Below are 23,507 nucleotides of genomic sequence, written 5' to 3'. Positions count from 1 at the left end.
TCGTTCCTCAAAAGACGAGTCTTCTTTAAGCTCTTTTCAACTGACTCGTAAAATATGAAAAGATTGCCGAGTTTTGGCCTTCCAGCTCGTTAAAGCGACTGGAAGTGCTATCCCTCCTCTATATTTTAATCTTTTTGGACCTGAGGGATTATTGCACAAAAAGATCGAGCGCTTGTTTTGTTCAGCTCGTTAAAACTATCGAAAATTCATCCCTTCTGTATTGTTTTATACTTTTTCGGACTTAAGGGATTAGATGACGAAAAAGGAATTTCGGAGTTACCTTTACGTACCTTTTCAGACTCTCTAAAAATGAAAAGGACCGATTTATCTTTGTCGTTAAACTCGTTAAAAAGGTTAATAGCGACAAACTTGTCTTTAGACGAGAACGAGTTTCACTATCGCTAGGCTCGTTAAAACATAGCGATGGGTTTTCCCGAAGGGAAAATTATAGAACAAGCATATGTTATCCTCCTCAAGCTTGACAAAAATAAAGAGGTACTGGTCAGCAATGACTGGGGAAAAATTGGGAAGAAACTCAAAGAATCTTTATTGGTAGCAAGTCGCTCTTGAACATGACACTTCCACTCCGTGCCTGAGTCGGGTTGGGTTGTTTCATTCGCCGGTCGCATCACCATGGTCACGCCATACCATCCACATTTGGGGTAAATGCTACCAATCCATCACATAAGTGTCGCCGACATGTTCAAGAGAAGTCATCCAGAGAAGTCACCCGTGTCCCATCCACTACCATACATTATACTTCATTCCTTCATGACCGCCACCCTGAACCATATATCATCAGATCGTTTTCACCTCTATCAAAATCATTTGCTCCGTTCTGTGTCATTGATGTGGGATTCATTGAGGCCCTCCTTTGACGGATCGCTTCTTGTCGACATCAGCTCATTATCCAAGAAGTTGATCTAGGAACACCCCATTCAGTACTTTGAAGCTTGCATGCCTCAATGGCAAGTTTCTCACTTCCGGCGACAGGTATACATCAATGACCTTCGACCAAAAGATTTTGCGTGGTGTTTGACGCCAAGTCCTTTATTCACACCACGTAAATTGTACTGCAGTACCTTGAGGGCCATCATCATTATCGGTGATTCCTCTCGTGCTTGTTAACAGTTTACATCATCGACTGGTAATCAAGCGATGTCTTTCCATGTTCGACTTCAAAACATTTTTCACATGGATCGACTTGTACTTCGAGTGAAGATCGGACGAGATTGAAGACCCCGGATCTAGTTTCATCCATCCGGGCTACGATATATATTCAGGAAAAATAAAAACATTGACATGTACAGCATTGCAGCACAGATAATCATCCTACCAAAAGGATGATGACTTCATCAGAATCATCAGTCTACCATCAGACGATTGTCTGTCCTATGTACATAAAAATGAATTTATAAAGTTGAGCATGGGAATGCCCGCCTCAGCTAGATCATGAAAACAGTATGAAGATAATGTATTGTATTGTATCTTATTACAGGTCACCTCCCAGCATTGAAAGAACTTCGGATCCTCCTAATAAAGCATTTCACCCGATAAACAGCCTCATACTTTAGGGGGAAACTGTTATAGACATTTTTGTGCCTTACAGCTCTAAGCATGAAATGTCCATAAACCAAGGGATCCTAAGTCCCTAAAAGTGTTGTTCCTACCCCTAGAGGAACAAGGTCAACCAATTACAGCTTCTCCTAGAAGTTCTCCACCAGAAACTGTTCAGAATCAGTCAAGTCAGGATCATTTCAGTTGCTCCACTAGCTAGCTGCATTGCATAGCACCCCAGTACACTAGCTAGGTGCATTGCAACGCACCTAAATGCACTACCAGGGTGCGCTGAGCGGGAAATGACAAATGGCAGTGTCATTCCACAAGGTGGACAGACAATGGAAGCTTCCAAAATCTTCCCCAATTACACTTGCCTCACTGAGTTCGACCAAGGATGAGTAAGAGGCTCTCAGTCTCCAAGTGGAAGCAAGAACTGACAGAGAGAGGCCACTAGTCAAATCATAAGCTGACTCATCCTCTTTGCATACATCTATATATGGATCCCTCATCCCTGAGATCCAGAGGCTGGAATTTTGTACATTGTAGAGAATTGCTGTTGGTTTTGAGATAGAGATCAGTGTATTGGGTGATTTGTGCTTTGTTGGAGGTGAAGAGGGGATTCCTTTGCTGGGGGGTTGATGCTGGATCAGGAATCATCGGTTGTAACTCCTCCTGGACCTTCTTGTTATATCAATAAAACTATTTGAGTTTCTCCTACATGCTTGTGTATCAATGATGTTTTGTTATATTTGCATGTTTAGCTTAAATCTGATCCTAAGCTATTTATGAATATAAATCCATGTCTTTGTGTAGTTTTCCTCTTCTGTGATCTTGCAGGAACTTGGTGAAGCTGGGCAAGTGAGGGAGCAGGTAGCTGGAAGCTGTCAAAGAGGAGAGAGATTGGATAAAAGGACTAGCGCAAGACACAGGTTGGTTCATCCTATTCCTCTTCGTTTATAGTTCATAAAGAAGAATACGAAAGTAGTTTTCCTTGTTTGTTTCTAAGGTACTGTCACACCTTAGTGGGATAGGGGCGTTTTGAGTAGACACTTTTCCCATTAACAACCAACAATAGTTCTATTTTTCCACTCTGCTACTCCATTCTGCTCCAAATTATGTGGAGTTGTCCATTCTCTTTTTATGCCCTCCTTTCCGCAGAAATCTGTGAAATCTTTGTCCATATATTATCCACCATTATTTTAACGCAATACCTTTATCTTTTTCCCTGTCATATTTTCAACGAGAGCCTTAAACTCTCTAAATCGATCAAAGACCTCTTCCTTGGTCTTTAAGAAATAGATCCAGGTTTTTCTAGAGTGATCATCAATAAAAATGACCAAGTATTTGCCACCACTAAGAGCTCTTGTGGACATTGGACCACAGATATCTCAGTGCATCAATCCTAATACACATTCTACTATATTGTTACTTTTGGAAAAAATTGCTTTAGCGCACTTCCCTAACACACATCCTCGGCATAAGTCATCATGCTCACTACTAAGGTTTGGTACTCCTGTAACAATATCTCTTAGCATCCTCAGTGCTCCATGGTGTAAGTGTCCCATTCGCCTGTGCCATAATTCATGTCGTTCATTTTCACCATTATAGTTGTTGCCTATCAGTGCCATCGGAGACTCAAGATGCAACCTATACAATTTGTTGCTTCGAGTCCCAATTTGTCTCTTCTTCTTCCCGCTTGGATGCTTGACGTATACTTTTTTTCCTATGAAATATACATCGTATCCCTTGTCCTATAACTAGGACACTTAAATCAAATTCATTCCTAATCCTGCCACATGCAGAACATTGGTGGATCGGATGTTGGTCCCTACTTCCGTCTGAAATGCTATGGTGTCTCTCCCTACTGAAGTACATTTTGTTCAGTTTCCCATAGTAATATGGAAGTCCATTTGTTCTTCTTGATAGCTCGAGAAATGTTCTCATACTCCATTCATATGAGTTGAAGCCCCACTATCAATGTACTAAACATAAGTTATTCACAATGTTCTTACGACAAATATCGAAATAAATTCTACTGCATCCTTCATAATTAAAATACTGCGAAAGTAAATGCAAAGAAAAATACTAACACAAATACAATCACAATGACATAGTTATTTTGGACAATTGTCCCTGGAAAAACCCAATGTGGAAAAATCGGTGCAGCAGATGAGGGTTTCTTCATTATTCTTCAGCAAAAATCTCATGTACATGTTACAACCAACATAATAGAATAGGATTCTCTGTGAGAAATTTACAGAAATTTCCGGACAAGTTTATGATCTAGAAGAAGTGATCCTCTTCCCTCTGCATCTCACTATGTCCCAGCATCAGCTTTCCCACATTGTCCCAACATCAAAAATTGCCCCATGTAGTCCTAGCATTAAACTGCCCCTACGTTGACTCTACCTGTGTCACAGCTTCTACGTTTTCTTCCCTCTGCTTTTTTTCTTCTTCCTTTGCACTCCCAACTAATGATGATTACCCTCACTCTATTTTCCACCTGCAACTCTCACTCTGATTTGATTTTCTCTTGTCGAACTTTGACCAGTGAGAAAATCGAGCTTAATTGGGAAACTGAGTATCTGCCTCTAGTGTGTTCTCCAAGTGCCCATCAAACCTCCTCTTATAATCCTCTCGTTGATCAATTAGCAGCCCAAATTAGATCCTAATCAATGGATATGATCATATTGACTTGATCTCCACCTTCTTCTAGAAGTTTCACCCACAGTTTAGATTAATACCCAATAATTATTTTAATTTCCTAAGTTTAGACTTAGGGACCCATTAAAAATAATTAATTATTTTAATAAAAATGTCTCTAGGTGGAATTTCCCCAGATGATTTATTGGTATTAGAGAACGCATGTGTCTAAGCCTCCTTGCAAAATTTGAGATTTAGGCACATCTGATGCTACCAGAAATCAACACAATTAACCACAATCACACTCAAATATCATCAACCAGACTACAAGTATACTATATAACCACACATTTATTCCTACTCTAACTCAAATTGATTACAGCTTGACTAAGGTTGATGGTGGGCCCTGACCACTACCTTAGACAAGTTAGGCTACAACAATAAACTCGCAAATTAATGGCACATGAACTCATGAAATAGAATTTGAGATTAATAAATTGATCAATCTTTCAATAGTACATATATAAAATAGTCCCAAGCTTAAATAAACAAATTTTTTAAAGATGTTTGAGGTCATTATTTTCTCCCTGCTTGCTAACTCTCATTTCACTGTTAGTTGCCTTTTTAAAGTGATCACAACCCAAAGATAGATTTAACTGAATGAACAAGAAAAATAATACAAATATTATCTGAACTTAATTAAGGTAAGTCACATCCTCAAATATCACTATACAGTTTTATCACATCCATAAGGATCTGATCGTGGTGCTATTTTAGGAGAAAGTCATTGTCACTTTTGTCAAAGAACACGAGAAGCTACTTAGGAATCACCATCAAGTTGACTGGTACCGAATTCTGGAACATGGTACCGAATGAAGTGCCAGACCAAGTACCAATTAACTACCCTGTGTACCATTAACTTAAATGTTGAACCACCAATAATCTGCCAATGCCATCCAATTTCTATCCTCATGTTTAAGAATCCAAGTAAAATTACAATCAATTTTAGTCAAAAGAATATAAATTTACTTAACACCTATATAGACTAACCAAAGACATATGAAAATAGGCCAAATTGTGACTTTTACCTCCATTCATTAACTAAAACCATTTGACAAGGATAGCATGGCTTTGAGGTATCAAAAAGGATCAAAATAAAACAAGATATTATGAAAAGTAGTAGGATAAGATGTCCAAAAAGCAAAAAAGTAGGCCCAAACAAAGATTACTTGGCTAACATGTGTTAAAACACTAAATGTAAGTGAAACATCAGGAGGAATTATTTAGCAATGAAGGTAATCTCATTCCTCGTGTTGGGCAAAGCTAAATAAAAAAGGGATGATGAGTAGGATTGTTATTGCAGAAATGTGTTGAAATATTATTTCCCTAGTTGAGATGTTTAGGATTTGCGTTGATTAATAGAACTAGAGCCATATCCAATGAATTTATTTTTGGTGTTTCATTTCACAACATGGAGGTGGCACCTACTCAAGCTAGTGCCTATGTATGGGAGGATGAATGCTCCGTTGGAGCTACTTCCCCATGTGTATGTCTATAACAAATAAGTAATTTGGTATTTTTTTAATTATGTGTTTGACTAATTCTTCTAGTTATTGTTGTAAATGAGTAATTTGTGCTCATTTGAGGAAGATACGGGTCTAGAATTTATTATTGGTTCAAGAAAGAAATTATGGATAGTTTGGAAGATATGCAAATGTACACTGAAGGCTAATCAAATTTTATTTGTAAAGCAAATGGCATGATTATGTCTTTGTTTTGTCATTTAATTTTGAGTGATGCGAATAGATGACTATTCTTTGTGGTTGTTGTAAATGAGTAATTTGTTCTCATTGGAGGAAGATATGAGTCTGGAACTTATTATAGTCTCAAGAAAGTAATTTTGGATAGTCTATAAGATATTCAAATGCAGATTGAAAGCTATTAGTGTTATTTGTTAAGAAAAGGACATTATTACATATTCATTTTGTAATTCAATTTATAGTGATGGGAATTTGTTGTAAATGGCCTTGGGTTATCTTAGAAGAAGCCCAAACCATGAAGAAAATTCAATTGCTTGTGTAGAGAAACATTGTACATTCAAGCTATTGTACTTTCACATGTACCAGTTGTACTATTAATTCATGTAATATTAAAATACATGTTTATGTGGTTAAATAGTTGAATGTGCACATGGATATTAAACAAATATGTTATGGGAAATGTTCTTTCGTTTCCAATTATTGTGTTTTCACATGTACTAGCTGTAATTAATTCATGTAATATCAAAATAAATGTTTATGTGCTAAAATAGTTCCACTACAAAATTGAAAATGCCTATAAAATACATGTAATAATGTTGATTACAACTTAATTAAATGACTTGCATCTGTCACAATCCCTTGGTAAATCATTGGGTCTTCAAAGGGAGATTCAATGAAGTGGAATCTAAATTAAAAGAGTTGGGAGTAACAAATTGCTACATATCAATCCTTAGTGGAATGACTCGTGCATGTAAGAGATGGACTTTGATAGGCTCCCACCCTTAGGAGCAAGTCCAAAGGATGCATTGCAACCATGGACTAAACACCTTGTTAAGAATTGTGGTTGTCTTGTCCCTACCCTAAAAAACAATATAAATAAAAGGAATCGCTACCCAAGCAATAAGGCCCTAGACTGACAAAGTCACTCACTATGCGAAAGAAGATTCCTTCCCATTTTTTTCTCTTCAAAAGAAGTGTCTCTTGTAATTCTTTTTTCAATTTTAAAATCTACTCTATGAACAAATTTTTGGTAACTAAGTTATGATGCAAAGATTGTACCCAAGTTTTGTTCCTCATAATGTATATCATTTAGTGATGGATTCACAACAAGCTAAGAAATTTCACCCTTTAGATGGACTTTATGACCTTATGAATACCACTAATATCAAGTGAGGTCAACTTACTTGGTAATTAAGTCAATTGCTCAATTTCATCACTGAGGAAGGGTCAAGGGTCGAGTCAATAGGGAGGATGCTATTTAGCTATGAAGTTTTTGAGAACTCATTTTCTTGTCCATTTACCCATGGTTGAATGGTAAGTATTCTCTAATTTTGTATAAAGCAATAAATACATATTAATTTTGCCCCAAGTGTTTACCACTTATTTTGATTGCAATGTATAGTGTCTTTAATTGCTCCAAAAGGCACTTTATATAGCCAAGTATGATGAGATGTGTAATTCGTTCAATTATTAATATGACGTTGACATGTGGCATTTAAAAACCTATTAATAACAAAACAAAAAATAGTTCAATGTCAATTAAACATAATATTTCAATACTCTACAACCCAATCTGAGAGAATGTGTGTAATTTCTATTATACTCAACATAGAGTTAACACGTGCCTTTTTCAAAAAAAATGATAACAAAAATATATTCAATGTCAAACATATATAAAAGAAGAAGCAATTAAAAGTTAAAAATATTTGTATTCTATTTAACTACTATGTTTAGGGACTTTATACTTTCAATAAGGTAGATGTCTAATTCCTTCTTAATATGGAGTTGATAAATGTTATTTAAAACATTATAACCAAAAAAAACATGGAATTTAAAGAATTGTTTAATCACATAAAAGAAATAAAAAATTAAATTTTGGTCACAAACAAAATACTTCAATGTCCATCTCAAGGGAAATAATCTTATATCAACTATGTGTGTGTGTGTTATGTGTGGTTCATAGACCCCGAAGATCAATGACTACTAAGTCCATGGAATATTTGTACCAGGAAGATCCACCAGAAGGGATCACTCCTTGTCAAGCTCAGCCACGGAGCTTGACCCTGACAATGTGGAGAGAATTGGACTTGTGACCTCTCAATAGAAAAGGTATTGCAACAATGGGGACTCGATTAATTGGGCTAACCCTTGGTACTATTATATATATATATATTACATATTTTTCCCTCTGTGTGTGTATTATGAGGAAAGAAATCAACCTCCCTCTCAGCTCAAGGGCTAGAGTGAGGTTGTTGGTACCAGGCCAACCCACAAGCGTACTCACTTAAGAGTTCACAAGGCACAAAGACAATACAACAATATTCATAGGCACGAAGCCATTACAATAATGCTTATCATGTCAGTATATATAATTTCCTCCCCACCCAGGTTCAAATCCTCATCACTGACATGATAAGCATTATTGTAATGGCTTCATGCCTATGAATATTGTTGTATTGTCTTTGTGTCTTGTGAACTCTTAAGTGAGTACGCTTGTGGGCTGGCCTGGTACCAACAACCTCACTCTAGCCCTTGAGCTGAGAAGGAGGTTGATGTCTTTCCTCATAATACACACACAGAGGGAAAAATACATAATTGAAAGTTTAAAAATATTATTCTGGTCTGGTAGACCATATTAGCATCATCATTATATAAAGCAATGAAAGTAAAATAAAAATAAATGAATTATCATGCCAAAATGCAAACTGGCATAGATCCATCTTAACTCTAAATATATCACATACATAGCAGGATCAAAATTTGGGGAAAGGTTTGCACCTCTATGGATTTGATCACCCTTGGAATAGTGGTTAAAACATTTCAATAATATGTTGTTCAATGTGAGGGATATGTATGATTCCTTTTGTGTTCATCATGGAGTTGACACATGGCATTTTAAGAACCAACATGGATCCATTTTAACTCCACCTTTATCATGTGTCAAAAGGGATCAAAATTTGAGGAAATGTTTGCACTTATAGGGATTTCTCCCTCTAATTGCATGATAAATCTTGAGTTAAAATAGATATACAATGGTTTTGGAAAATCTCAAAATAGTATATCATTTTTTACATAAATCAATGATATACAATTGCTACATTTTGCTTCTCCTAAGTTTGAAACAATGATGGAATCAATTTAAAGTAGCAATAGAAATCCATAATAATAGAGGTTGGGTCTAATTAAACTAAATATGCAAACATCGATGGATAGATTTTGTAACATCTTGCTTGTTTTTATTTTAAGATTAGAGATATTATATTAATTTGAAAAACATTGAGGTACAATATAGATAGTCTATATTGGTCTATCGCTAGGGAAACTAGACCAATAGCATAAACTCAAAACTTTGATATTGTCTCTATTATTCCTAATATGATGATCAAATAGCATAAAACAATGAGAAAAACTACATAAATAGCATTGCATGGACTATCAAGTATGACCAAGATGAAAAACAAAATATGGATTGAGTTATGAGCCTCGAGTATATTCATTCAGTTATGTTGAGGGTGTGATCAGGTGGTTGTGGGTCGCCACTCGTATCTAATGATGAAGGGTCAGTTTCAATAATCTCCTTAATCAATAAATTGATTTTCCCATCTACTCTTTCCATTTTCTCCAAAAGTTCATCCATGCAAATGAGAATCTCTGAATGAGTATCTAATCTATCAGTGAGAACCCTCCCCATGAGGGTTTTAACATGCCAATACAAATTAATTTACTGCGTATAAGAAGATTCCTTGGCCCTGGTAGAGTTTCCGGCATTAGGGATCCAATTTCTAGTTTCTCACTCTACGTGCCGTTGGAACGACTTCTAGTATAATTCTTCTATACCTCTCCATAGGTGCTCTAGCATAGGCCTGAGAACATGTACCATGCAAGTTAATGGGGCTATGAAAGGGGAGAGCGGGAGCACTAAGCCAGCGTTTGTGGCCTCTTCTTGCAGAGTTGACCAAACAGTGGTGAACAATTGCGGAGGAGGGAACTAAAGCAGAGGATATAAAGGAGAGAAGGGGCAAGATGAGGTTGAACAAACCAACAAATAAGGCAAAGGGCAAATAGAAACCCGCAATAGCAAAGGGGGAAAGCGAGCTCATAGAGAGGCTGACGCAAGTATTCCCCCAAAGAATATTGAGCCAAGGTCAGGAATAAAAAGCCATAATCCAAGAAAATACGCAGGAGAAAACAAAGAAAATAAAGAATGTTTCCAATCTTGTTATGAGTTACAAAGTATAAAAAATAAGAGAGCGAACCTAAGTGAGAGATATCCACGAAATGATAAACTCACAGAAATACTGAGAGCCTCCAACTGATGAGATAAATTTCCAAAATTACATCCTGTGATTGCATGATTCCCTTGAACTTGTTGTGATATTCCAAAGTTGCATTTCCTAAGAAGAATATGGCATGGATGAGGGGTTATAAACAAATTGCATTTCCTTCGACCATTTGTGTAGCATCCTTCCCACCGCTTCTTTATATTATGGCTCCAAGCCTACCCATCTACAGCTATGATTATAAACTTTGATTTCTCGGATGTATCAATCCCCACACAAGCGTACCTTCCTAAAAGCTTGCAATTTTGTAGGCAATGCAAATACAAACTTGCTATGGTTGACTCGACCTTCATTATGGCCATGTAAGATACTAGGTGGAGGTAACCTGCAGCCCCACATTAAACCTATGTTCCATCATTGTTGACCCTCTACACGACTGATAAGCACCCACCGTGGGGAGAAATGTCTCGTTGCATTATTTTGTTGCATCTAGTCTTTAATTGATTAGAGGACAGTTTCTCCCAGTTTGAGTCGAGATCCTATGTTGCATAGTCCAGACCTACATTTGCAAGCTTATCAGCTAGTTTGTTTCCATTCCTCAATGTGTGATGGGGGATATGTGCGTTAAAATTTGTAATTTTATCTATTATGTTTTCCAAGCTAGATGGGAGTCTCCATTTATTAACTTTAGCCAAGTTAGAGCCACTTTAGATTCTCTTAACCATGCTAATGATTATTTTTAAGTCTTGTTCTACGATGAGTTAATCTATGTTTAATTTGTGTTATCCTTGTTCCTTATTTCACATCATAGAGCTTTGTTGCATTATTGGTATCATTGCCAAGGGCTCTAGCATAGAAATGTTGTATTTTTCCTTTTTCATTTCTGAACACCCCTCCATAGTTGGTTGGTCCTAGATTTCCCTTAGAGGCACCATCAAAGTTTTGTTTAATGAATCCTCTTGTTGGTATTTACCATTTGTCAGGGCTCTCTTGGCTACGAGTGTTGGTAAGGGGATGTTTAATTTCCATTGACTAATGTAGAACAAGAAATTTGAGGATTGTAACTTCTCCAGCCTCACATTCCTGGTCCCAAGTGTTCCATGGGGAAACGAGAATGGTTTCTTTGACCTTTTCAATTACTTTTTGCCAAACCTAGTTCAGATCCTTTTTAGCATCTTTGAATAATCTTTGGTTGCATTCCCTTTCAAATTTCGGAAACTATAAAACCCAAAAAGAGTTTCCAAGCTCTGTTTATGATTGAATTCTTGAAGGGTGTGGGTCTCCAATCCTCAATCATGGATTTTATGTTGGTTTTATTTCCATCATTCTACCTAAACATGGTTGTTAGCATATCCCTTATTTCTAAGGCAAATAGATAGTCATTTAACAAGTGTTCCATTGTTTCTGTATTTATGTAGCATAGATGACTTGGCTAGTCCTTGGAATCCTCAATTTTGGAGTTTGTCCCACGTTAATGTTTTATTATTTAATAGAATTAATATAAATATTATTAGTTTGGGCCACAACTTTGCTTTCCATATCTTTTTCCAACTATTCTCCTCATTTTATTCAGTTGTACCTACTAATATACTATAGGCTTCCTTGAGATTAAAGTCTCCTTTGTGGTTTTGTCCCCATCTGAGAATGTCATTTTTGTCTCGACTTTTGATTTTACTATGTCCAAGTTATTTTTCCAGGACTTTATAAGACCCCATATTGTTGTTGGCAGCTTCTTGTCTTCTTTTTCCCTTTGTCTCCATTGTGTTTGTTATGTTGTGTTATCACAATATTCCTTAACTAAGACTTTGCTTTGTTGTAGTTTAGCTTTAATGTCTACAGTGTCTTCTACTTGTCCCATCTTCGACCATTGTTGCCACAAGTCCTAAAATAGTGTTATATTTCCATTGTGTATCTCCCAAAAGTTATGGTTTTGTATGGGTTGTTTGTTGTTCCACCCCTGATTCCATAAATATGAGCCTTTTATCTACCCTTGAAATCTTATGAGTTGATTCCTATATGTGTCGGGAGCATATATGTTTTTCCAAATTTTTCTCCATAGTGAATCTGGGATTTTGATCCATCTCCACCAATTTTTTACTCCCATGGCTTTGCTCAGGATTTTTGGGTCTCTAAGTCCTATACCCCCTGCAATTTTTCATAATTTTTCCCAAGTCACAAGTGCGCATTTGTTCTCTTATTTGGCACCTCCCCATAAGAAAAATATTTGAATGGAGCTAATTTCGTCGAGGACTACTTTTGGTGCAAGAAGGGCCGATATATGATACAAGGCAATGGCCTAAAGAGCGGATTCAAGGAGAATTAATCTGCTAGCTAGATTAAGGGCTTTGAAGGTCCAATGGGATAGCTTGTTTTCCAATTTTGAAACAAGGTTTTCCCAAACTTTGATTCTAAGCAGATTTTTGACAAGGGGAACACCAAGATATTTGGATGGAAGGGATTTTTTTTGAATGCCAAGCATCCTAGAGATGTGTGCTTGGATAGGAATGGGGGTGTTAAAGAAAAAGATTTGTGATTTTGCAAGATTAGTTTCAAATCCTAATGCAACAACAAAGTCTAAGAGTATGGTTTTGTATGTTGAAGCTTATTTGATGGAAGGTTACCCCATGAGAAGAGTGTCATCAACAAATTGTTGATGTGAGGATGGCAGACAATTCGAGCCATTGGACAAGCCTTTTAGTGAACCTGAGGAAATTTCATGTTTGATAAACCTACCAAGGCCTTCAGCCATCAAAAGGAATATGTATGGGGAGAGGGGATCCCCCCTATCTGATGCCTCTTGATGGAAAGAAAGTGGGGGAGGACAATCCATTTTCCAAAAAGGAGAAGACAGCTTAAGAAAAGAGATTTGGCACCCATGAGACCCAAGAGTAAGTAAAATCGTAGGCTTTTAGCATAAGATATATGTACTGCCAGTTGAGCTTGTTGGAAGCTTTCAACATGAGCCATGTGTTTGCCTATAATGTCCCAGCATTCTTGGTAGAATTCTATCGTGAATCCATCTAGGCTTGGGGCCCTGTTTTTGGGCATATCTATGATGATTTGTAAAATCTTGCTTGTTGCTATCATAACATTAATATAATTCACACTATGTAATTTATAATTGATATATGTAATGACATCATACATTTTTGCACATATTATGCTTGATTCACTTCTTAATTGAACCAAACATCACGACAAAGGACTTAATTAGGTAATCAAAAGCTAGTAATCATAGAATTCAATTGAATGTTGCCAAGCAAGGCACTCCAATGCACCTTCAAAATATAATTATTGAATTAGAAGAAATTATTATAACCGTGACTTAATGTACACAATCAAATAATGAACAAGACAACTTAGTTTTAGTGTGTGGAGGAGGATCAATGTCTCAAACAAAGGTAGCAAAGATCAAAGCAATTAGAGAGTGTTAGTATAAGGGGTCAAGAGCTTTTGAATTAATTAGAGCAAAAGAGAGAAAGCCCTCTTAGCAAGTCAAGAATGAGGACAATGTGTGACCATGTCATACACTTTGACAAAGTATCAAGAGTCTACCTACGATCAAGTTGGAACAATGATTGGATAAGTAAGAGAAAGGGGAGGCTCAAACCATAAAATATTGGGTAGGTTGAAAAGATGCACAATTCAGTATGAGCAATTCTAAAGAGCAAAGTGTAAAAGAGCAATAAAATGGGGAAGCAAGCAGTTTCAAGAACCAAAAGCCTCATATCCAAAAGAACATGTGTTTTAACATTGAAACTAAATCACAAAGTACAATATTTTTATCCAACCTAAAATCGTAAGCATCAGATTTCATTGTGAACCTCAAATTGACCATGCAAAAGATTACAAAATTGCAAAGGCCACAGGAGGTTTATTGTAGAATTGAAACAAAAAAATAACAATGATGAAAGGATATATGATGAGTAAATGATAAGAAATTATGAGAAACAAAAAGGATGAAGAAACTACAATAGAGTTCCAACTCTTCAAAAAAAAACTACTTTGAGATTATACCTCTCTTTGAGTTAGTATAGTGTTGTAGCGGCTACAATCACCCTCCAAAATTTTGGCTCGCATGCAAATTTCGGAGCCTACCTTGGATCGTTGATCTTAAGAGTTGTTTGTGTTCTCATCTTTATACAACATTTGTCATCTTTGAGCATAGGGGTTGTTGTTTGTCATGCATAGGGATGTTGTTTTGCTTCAAGGGAAAGCATGTGTGCATGAGTTGTTATCATCACATAGACATGTTTCACACTCACAACATGCACTCTTGACATGAAGGTTTTTGCATCAAGCAAAGTATGTTTATACATTCTAGATGGTCTATGTTGTATCACTAAGTGTTGGTGTTTGATTACATTCAAGTCTTATCAATGTTTATATATGTTTCATTGATCACACAATTAGCCAATTTCCCAATCATCTTAGCCTCATTCAGCCTCCCGGAAATGTGCACTTTGCTTCTGCAACCATCAAGCTTCCTCCCTTGCCTTCTGAAACCCCACAGCGCACAAAGACCCCAACCAGCACTGCTCTCCAGAAATGTGCAGAGCAGTCAGGCAGCCAACACTGCTCTCCAAAAATGCGCAGATCAGTCTGGTTACCCTGCACTCATAAACTACACAGAGGTGTCCTTCCATGACCGCCATCCCGCAGCAATGTCCTATGCCTTAAAACTACGCAGTGTTGTCTAAGTTGTCATGTCAGTGTTGCATGCAAAAACTGCGCAGATGGGCCTCCTAGGGCCTCATTCCGGCAACAGTCACTGTCCACTGAAGCTGCGATGATCTACCTCTCAGTGGCTACAGGGAAAGGTGGCATGCTAAGATCACCCCCAAGGAGTTGAGGAGAAGGACCAAGAGACGAAGTGATGGTAAAGGTTAGGACCACATGCAAACTTCGTTGGATGCATGATCATCTTGAGGCCCTAAGTATGGTAAGTAAAGAAAACATTTCGAAGTACATCTCCTAGTTGAGTTTGCAAGATTGCTTGTCATTGTCATATCATCATGTCTTTAGTAGCATGCTTGTGTGCAAATACCAAAAATTTGTTTCATGTGTTTCCTCTACATGTTTTGCTTCCTTTTCGCTTGTTTGACCAATTGTTGTCTTTATCACTGAGACGCTGGGTTGAGCAGTCTGGGACAACAGTGACATCTGCAGGGTTTAGCTCAATTGGGTGGTAGAATTGCGCAATTTTCCCGAGGAAGGTAGTGCGGGCAGTAGGAGGCACTGGCAGTGAAAACTGTGCATATTTTCAGAGGAGGTCGGGAGCGGGTTGTGAGAGCTTGTTGCCCAAAACTGCACAGAGTTGGGAGGCAGCCATGTAGGACATGTCTGCGCAGTTTTTGGGCCAAGTGGGGTGCCAGGACACTAGTGGATTGTCTAAGAAAACTACACAATTTTCAGGAGTGGCAGGGTGACAGGGGGATTGATTGACAAAACTGTGAAATTTTCAAAGACAGTGCAATGACAGGCAGCGGGTGCCTGTCCCTCTTGTTTGCGCAATTTCTTCAGTCAGTGCAGGCAGGGAAGCTGATAACTTCTGCGCAATTTTTGGGAGGAGTGAAGCCCAGGGTCACTACCCAGTCAAATTTTCTGGTTGACCAGCGAGAGGCTTGCAGGAAGCGCAGACTGAAATAACTTCTTGGGCAACTTCTGCGTTGTTCTAGGTGACAGTCAGCCGAGTTGATTCCAAAATTGCGCAGTGTAAACTGCCTGGAGGGCAATCTCAAGCTCTGCGCAACAGTGCTTGGCCACTAAGGGCTGAGACTGCGCAGTGTAGCTAAATGGATGTCTCGCTGATGGAGGGTGGTCCGGTCGACAGAATTTCAGAAAAATTGGCTAAGTGTGTGGATGAGTGAACTCGTGTATACATGACCTTGCGAACACACACTCAACATGACTCGACGACAAGACACTTCAAACCAACAAGGAAACATGCCTCAGTGTGATTGGCCGCGGGACTGTCTAATGGTGAAAGCGACAAGTGTGACACTTCGAATAGAGCTTCAGACGACCGTGTTGACACTTGCGCGACAGTGCTTACAACATCGCGTATGAGTGCGATAGATGTTTACATAGCAAACACAACTCTTACACAAACTTTCAACATCACTAGAACAAGGTCGCAAGCATGACATAGCGATCAACACGCTGAAGACGACAGTTGGTCAAACAAGCGAAAATGAAGCAAGACATGTAGAGGAAACACATGAAATGACTTTTTGGTATTTGCACACAAGCATGTTACTAAGACATGATGATATGACAATGTCAAGCAGTCTTACAAACTCAAATAAGAGATGTACTTCGAAAGGTTTTCTTTACTTACCATACTTACCCTCAAGAAGATCATGCATCCGATGAAGTTTGCGTTCTTTCCTGACCCTTTCCATCACTCAGTGTCTTGGTCCTTCTCCTCAACTCCTTGGGGGTGATCTTAGCATGTCACATTTTCCAGTAGTCATTGAGGTAGATCAACGCAAGTTCAGCGGGCAGTGAATGCTGCCAGGATGAGGCCTTGGGAGGCCCATCTGCACAGTTTCTGCATGCAAGACCGACATGACAACTTGGACAACACTTCGCAGTTTTGAGGCACAAGACACTGCCGCGGGATGGGGGTCCTGGGAGGACACCTCTACGCAGTGTTTGAGTGTAGGGCAGCCAGACTGCTCTGCGCATTTCTAGAGAGCAATGTTGGTTGCTTGACTGCTCTACGCATTTATGGAGAGCAATGTTGGCTGGGGTCTCTGTGCACTGCAGGGTTTTAGCAGGCAAGGGAGGACACTTGATGGTTGCAGAAGCAAAGTGCACAGTTCCGAGAGGCTGGATAAGGCCAAGCTGCTTGGGAAATTGGCTAAGTGTGAGATCAATGAAACATATGTAAACATTGATAAGACTTGATTGTGATCACACACCAACACTTAGTGATACAACGTAGACCATCAAAAATGTAAAAATATACTCTGCTTGATGCAATAACCTTTGTGACAAGAGTGCATGTAGTGAATGTGAAACATGTCTATGTGATGATAACGACTCATGTGCACATCCTTTCCCTTGAAGCAAAACAACATCCCCTTTGCATGACAAACAACAACCCCTATGCCCAAAGATGACACATGCCGCATAAATATGAGAACACGGACAACTTTTAAGATCAAGGAGAGCAGTTTGAAATCATCAGCTTACCAACAAGTGATCAAGGATGATTGATCGCAGGATCCAAGGTAGGCTTCGAAATTTGTATCACTAAGTGATGGTCTACATTGTATCACTAAGTGTTGGTGTGCGATCACAATCAAGTCTTATCAATGTTTACATATGTTTCATTGATCTCACACTTAGCCAATTTCCCAAGCAGCTTGGCCTTATCCAGCCTCTCAGAACTGTGCACTGTGATTTTGCAACCATCAAGCGTCCTCCCTTGCCTGCTGAAACCCTGCAGTGCACAGAGACCCTAGCCAGCACTACTCTCCATAAATGCGCAGAGCAGTCAAGCAACCAACATTGCTCTCCAGAAATGCGCGGAGCAGTCTGGCTGCCCTACACTCAAACACTGCATAGAGGTGTCCTCCCAGGACCCCCATCCCGCGGCCATTTCTTGTGCCTCAAAACTGCGGAGTGTTGTCCAAGTTGTCATGTCAGTCTTGCATGCAGAAACTGTGCAGATGGGCCTCCCAAGGCCTCATCCCAACAGCATTCACTGCCCGCTAAAGTTGCGTTGATCTACCTCAGTGACTACAGGAAAAGGTGACATGCTAAGATCACCCCCAAGGAGTTGAGGAGAAGGACCAAGACACTAATTGATGGAAAGGGTCAGGAAAGAACGCAAACTTCGTCGGATGCATGATCATCTTGAGGGTAAGTATGGTAAGTAAAGGAAACCTTTTGAAGTACATCTCTTATTTGAGTTTGCAAGACTACTTGACATTGTCATATCATCATGTCTTAGTAACATGCTTGTGTGCAAATACCAAAAAGTCATTTCATGTGTTTCCTCTACATGTCTTGCTTCATTTTTGCTTGTTTGACCAACTATCGTCTTCAGCGTGTTGATCGCTATGTCATGCTTGCGACCTTGTTCTAGTGATGTTGAAAGTTTGTGTAAGAGTTGTGTTCGCTATGTAAACATCTATCGCACTCACGTGCAATGTTGTAAGCACTGTCGCGCAAGTGTCAACACGGTCGTCTGAAGGTCTATTCGAAGTGTCACACTTGTCGCTTTCACCATTAGACAGTCCCGCAGCCAATCACACTGAGGCATGTTTCCTTGTTGGTTTGAAGTGTCTTGTCGTCGAGTCATGTTGAGTGTGTGTTCGCAAGGTCATGTATACACGAGTTCACTCACCCACACACTTAGCCAATTTTTCCAAAATTCTGTCAACCGGACCACCCTCCATCAGCCAGACCTCCATTTAGCTACACTGCGCAGTCTCAGCCCTTAGTGACCAAGCACTGTTGCGCAGAGCTTGAGATTTCCCTCCAAGCAGTCTACACTGCGCAATTTTGGAATCAACCCGGCTGACTGTCACCTAGAACAGCGCAGAAGTTGCCCAAGAAGTTATTTCAGTCTGCGCTTCCCGCAAGCCTCTCGTTGGTCAACCAGAAAATTTGACTGGGTAGTGACCCCGGGCTTCACTCCTCCCAAAAATTACGCAGAAGTTATCAGCTTCCCTACCTGCATTTACTGAAGAAATTGCGCAAACAAGAGGGACAAGCACCCGCTGCCTGTCACTGCACAGTCTTTGAAAATTTCACAGTTTTGTCAATCAATCCCCCTGTCACCCTGCCACTCCTCCTGAAAATTGTGTAGTTTTCTTAGACAACCCACTAGCTGCCCGGCACCCCACTCGACCCAAAAACTGCGCAGACATGACCCACATCACTGCCTCCCAACTCTGCGCAGTTTTGGCCAACAAGCTCTCACAACCCGCTCCCGACCTCCTTTGAAAATATGCACAGTTTTCACTGCCAATGCCTCCTACTGCCCGCACTACCTTCCTCGAAAAAATTGCGCAATTCTACCTCCCAGTTGAGCCAGACCCCGCAGATGTCACTGTTGTCCCAGACTGCTCAACCCAGCCTCTCAATGACCTTTGCGCAGTTTTTCCCGACAGTGTCCTGAAGCCTCGAGCCCTGACCTAACATGTGCTCTGCAATGTTTCAGAGCCTTGTCCTCTCTCCCGGTCACCTGCACCCAGAAACAAAAGACAATGCATCATAGTAGACTAGGGGATTTCCAGATTTGATGTCGTCTCATCATGAATGATTGCAAAAACAAGGACATAGATGAGACATAGCGGGACGACGAACGGGATAAACAAAAAGCGCATGCTAGAATACTTGCTCTTGGTAGGACGAACACATGAAGCTTACCAAGTAGCAAGCAAATGAGACACATGCACATGCATGAACCATCAAGCGAACACCAAGACCATTGAAACTCTGCGCACTGTCATGCGGGGGTGAAGCGATGGTACACCACAGGGACACTCAACACTCAACAGCACAGCAGCGCGACACAAACATCACAGCCAGCGTGTGCATACTAGCGGTTTCATGTCGAGTTATGTCATGAGTCACCTCAGCCACATCACTACTTTGGGTCATAATTGTGTAATCAATGCAATGTAACGTGGAAGTCCAAGAGACCCATGGATGAAGTCAAAGAGTCATGTAAGTCGAAGAGTCATGAGGGAAGTCGAACAGTAATACCCCTCATTTGTACATGCAAAAGACTTTTGACCTTGGCTACTCCCACATAGCCTTGAGAGTTTGTAGTCTTTTCTTTGAGCAAGCAGTGGCTCCAATGCCCCGCTACCAGGGTTAGTGATGTATGGTGTACAGATTTGTCTTGGAACTTTCGCTTAATTCAGAGGCTTGTTAACAAGCCAGCACGTTTTCACACATGTATTGTATTCATTTGTAAGACTATTCTTTGGACACTTGTAATACATGTTGCTTTAACTTGTACTAAGATAGTTGAACTATTTTGGTTGTTTTAATGTTGTTGGAAATGTGTTGTATCAGTTGTTATCGATGCCTCGTCCGTGTGGACTACTCCATCAGACACTAGACAAACTCATTCTTGTAAACTTGTTATAACGTCTGCCGCACTCGTGTGGACTACTCCATTGGGTGTTGTATGTACTATCTGTTCACCTCATGTTTGTGGTTGCCGCATATGTGTGGACTACTCCACCAGACGCTGCACATATCATGCCATGTTGTGTCTCTAACTGAGTTGGGACTATTCCCTTTCGACTTGAGACTCACTTTCACCCTCTCCCTCTGCAGTGAAAGGACTTTGACACAAGCGACACTGAGCACTCACCAAGCACACGAACCTCGTTGTTTGAAGACTAAGTATACCACTCTCATGTGCTCACAAGCAAGAGATAAGGCATATCTTTAAGATAATGGCAACCGGGCCATCGTACCGTGCGGGACTCCTACACCAAACAGTGTGAAGTCTAGTTAGGACTTCATATCGGAGAGATCCCCTGAACGTTGGCGGGTCCAGCACCATCAACATATAGTCAAGTTTGAAATAATTGAGCATGTTGTATAGAATCTAGTGAATACAAAACTGGGAGGTGTTTGAGTGGCCTCGAAGGGCAAGGCAAAAGTTAGTATAGTCAAAATTGAAATCATTGAGCATGTTGTATAGAATCTAGTGAATACAAAATTGGGAGGGGTGTTTGAGTGGCCTCAATGGGCAAGGAAGAGTACCAAGCTGCTATATTAGTTTAATTGGATCACCATGAAGCTTCGAGACAGAGGTATGATTGCAGTGTATTATTCTTCTGAAATGTCATCTAACAATGTTAAAATTGGCAATGAGGGCCATATTCCACCTTGGAACAACTCATTTGATGGAGATGATGATTGCATTAAATTCCTCTTTTTGAGGACCAAAATAGATATAAAGATCATCCAATTTGGACAAGCAAAAGTATGTTTTTAAATTTATGCCCACACATGTGCAAATTATTCAAGTCGGCCACATCATCATGTAAGCTCACGAAACCCAATGGACATGACTCTTCAACCTCAACGACTTGTATAAATACAAGTGCACTCTCCCCTGATTTGGCATCAACATCACACATTTCTTCTCTCTCCCTCATTGGTTCGTACAACTATTGGGCAGATCTTCTCTCTCACACAAACGTGGCAGAAGGAAGAATTTTCTGAGCAAATTGCAAGGCCGAATTTCAATATTGTTGCAAGAATTTGATCAACATTGACCGAGTACTTTGACTCATCCTTTGACTGCAATTTTTGTGGGAAAATTTCATTTTTTGCAGGCCATACAATTTGCTCAAGACTATAGACCTGACCGCAAAGTTGACCAAGTTTTACCACAATTTACAAAACTAGAGTTGACCAAGTTTTACCAAAATTTACAAAACTACTTTGGGCCAACTTTGACCACCTTATCAGGCCAAGTTTGACTGGGTATCACTGAGCTCCAAAGAAGAAGATTTGTTGTTGCATTGACCATATTTGACTTTCTGGTCAAGGTTGAATTTGATTGCAGATTTGACAAGGTTGTTTTGACTTGGATTTGGCAAGTCAACTTTGACTTTTTGTATTCGCTCTCTCTGTGTTGAACATTTTGATATAATAATAAGAAGAATTGATCAAAAGATTTCCCCACATTGGGGTTTTTTCCTAGCATCCACCAAATCTGGTGTCATCATCTTGGCTTGTCTTCTGCATTTTATTTTATGTTCTATCTACAGTTACTGTCAATGTGATTTATGGTTAATGTGATTGCTATTGGAAAAATTAAATTGAAACTGTCATTAGACTGCTAATGAAACATTGAAGTAATTGTGTTAGGCATAGAACATACAATTGTTAACTAAAATTAACAAACAAGCCTTGCCACTTCGCAGGTTGTTACTTGCTTTGTTCCCAATTTGAATGTTATGCATTGGTATGGTTTGTTATCGAAAGTAAAATTACAGAGGCATATCAATTTATTTCAAACGTAGTGTTATTTTTCCAAGAGTGATGTGCCTTCAGGCTTCAACATTGTATCATTTTTATATTAAAAACTAATTTTGTACTAGACAAACCACATAAACAACAAGATGCTTAAGCATGCCGTGCCGTTGGAATTGAAAAAGAAGCATATCACAAGACTTGACTTATAAGTTATAACTATACCTATTGATTACTTGTTGAGTTTGATTCCTGTTTGTACTGAATTCTGATGTTCTTAAACCAGCATGACATGTTGATTTTTTACTATCATCATACCTCCCAATAAATTCAGTGTTTGTTACCATGTTCCTAATGTTGTGTATCCAGAATGTGTTTACAAATTCCTGAAATCTTAACAAATGTGTCGTGTGCCTGCAGGCATATTGGAGAGGGGAGGAGGTGCTTATTTATTACATATACCATTTCGAAGATATCTCGGGTATATGCCTGTTTCTAAAAATCATGTGAAGGTTCAAGTATACCGGACTGATTTATTGGCCTCTAAAGCTTGTCAGAAGAGCTCCGATACAAGCCCATAAACACAGACCATACTTATCATGTTAGAGTTGATCCATGCATCCTCATCAGCTGTGAGAGGTTATATTTTCTGATTATCACCTGTCTAGTCATATTCAGGTGATATATCCTAGCCAATGTTCTCAATTTATCAAATTTCATCTCATCATCCAAAATAAATGCTTAGAGCATACCCCTTAAATCAGCGGATACACTCTTAACAATTCCGATAGAATATTTCGCTTTTTGAAATTACCTAGATTGTATAGTTATTAACACCATCTACAGACACATATTCATCTTCAAACTAGATTTGCTGCAGCCTGAAATGACTCAATAAAACAGGATATTTGGTAGAATTTTTTCAACGGGAGGAATGTCAGCCTTACAATACGTAAGTAGAACCCCCTTGGACTGAAGCAAAATGGCAGCTTCTCCCCTGTGCTCTTCCTATTCCCAATAGATGAAAAGTAAAGACGGTGAAAAAGGAACCATTTCACATCCAGAGTAACATACAAATATTGTGCAATAGCATACTAGTGTTAAACATGAAATTCAGATCTTTCCCAACCATACATTAATTTATCAATTCAGAATTAAGGTCTGCATATTCCTTATTCGCAGATATCATTTCTCCCTACATCTAGTTTAATAGCACACTACAAGATCAACATTTAATCCACATCTTACAAACTTTATGGGGAATGAATCAGATGTCAATTTGCATGAGATTTGCTTGTTA

Source organism: Pinus tabuliformis, chromosome 5_1, assembly GCF_031772625.1.
Source record: "Pinus tabuliformis cultivar Carrire ecotype Pingquan chromosome 5_1, CPIR1, whole genome shotgun sequence".
NCBI classification, from domain to species: domain Eukaryota; kingdom Viridiplantae; phylum Streptophyta; class Pinopsida; order Pinales; family Pinaceae; genus Pinus; species Pinus tabuliformis.
The sequence above is the reverse complement of the archived record's forward strand: the minus strand, read 5'-3'. Positions refer to the sequence as shown.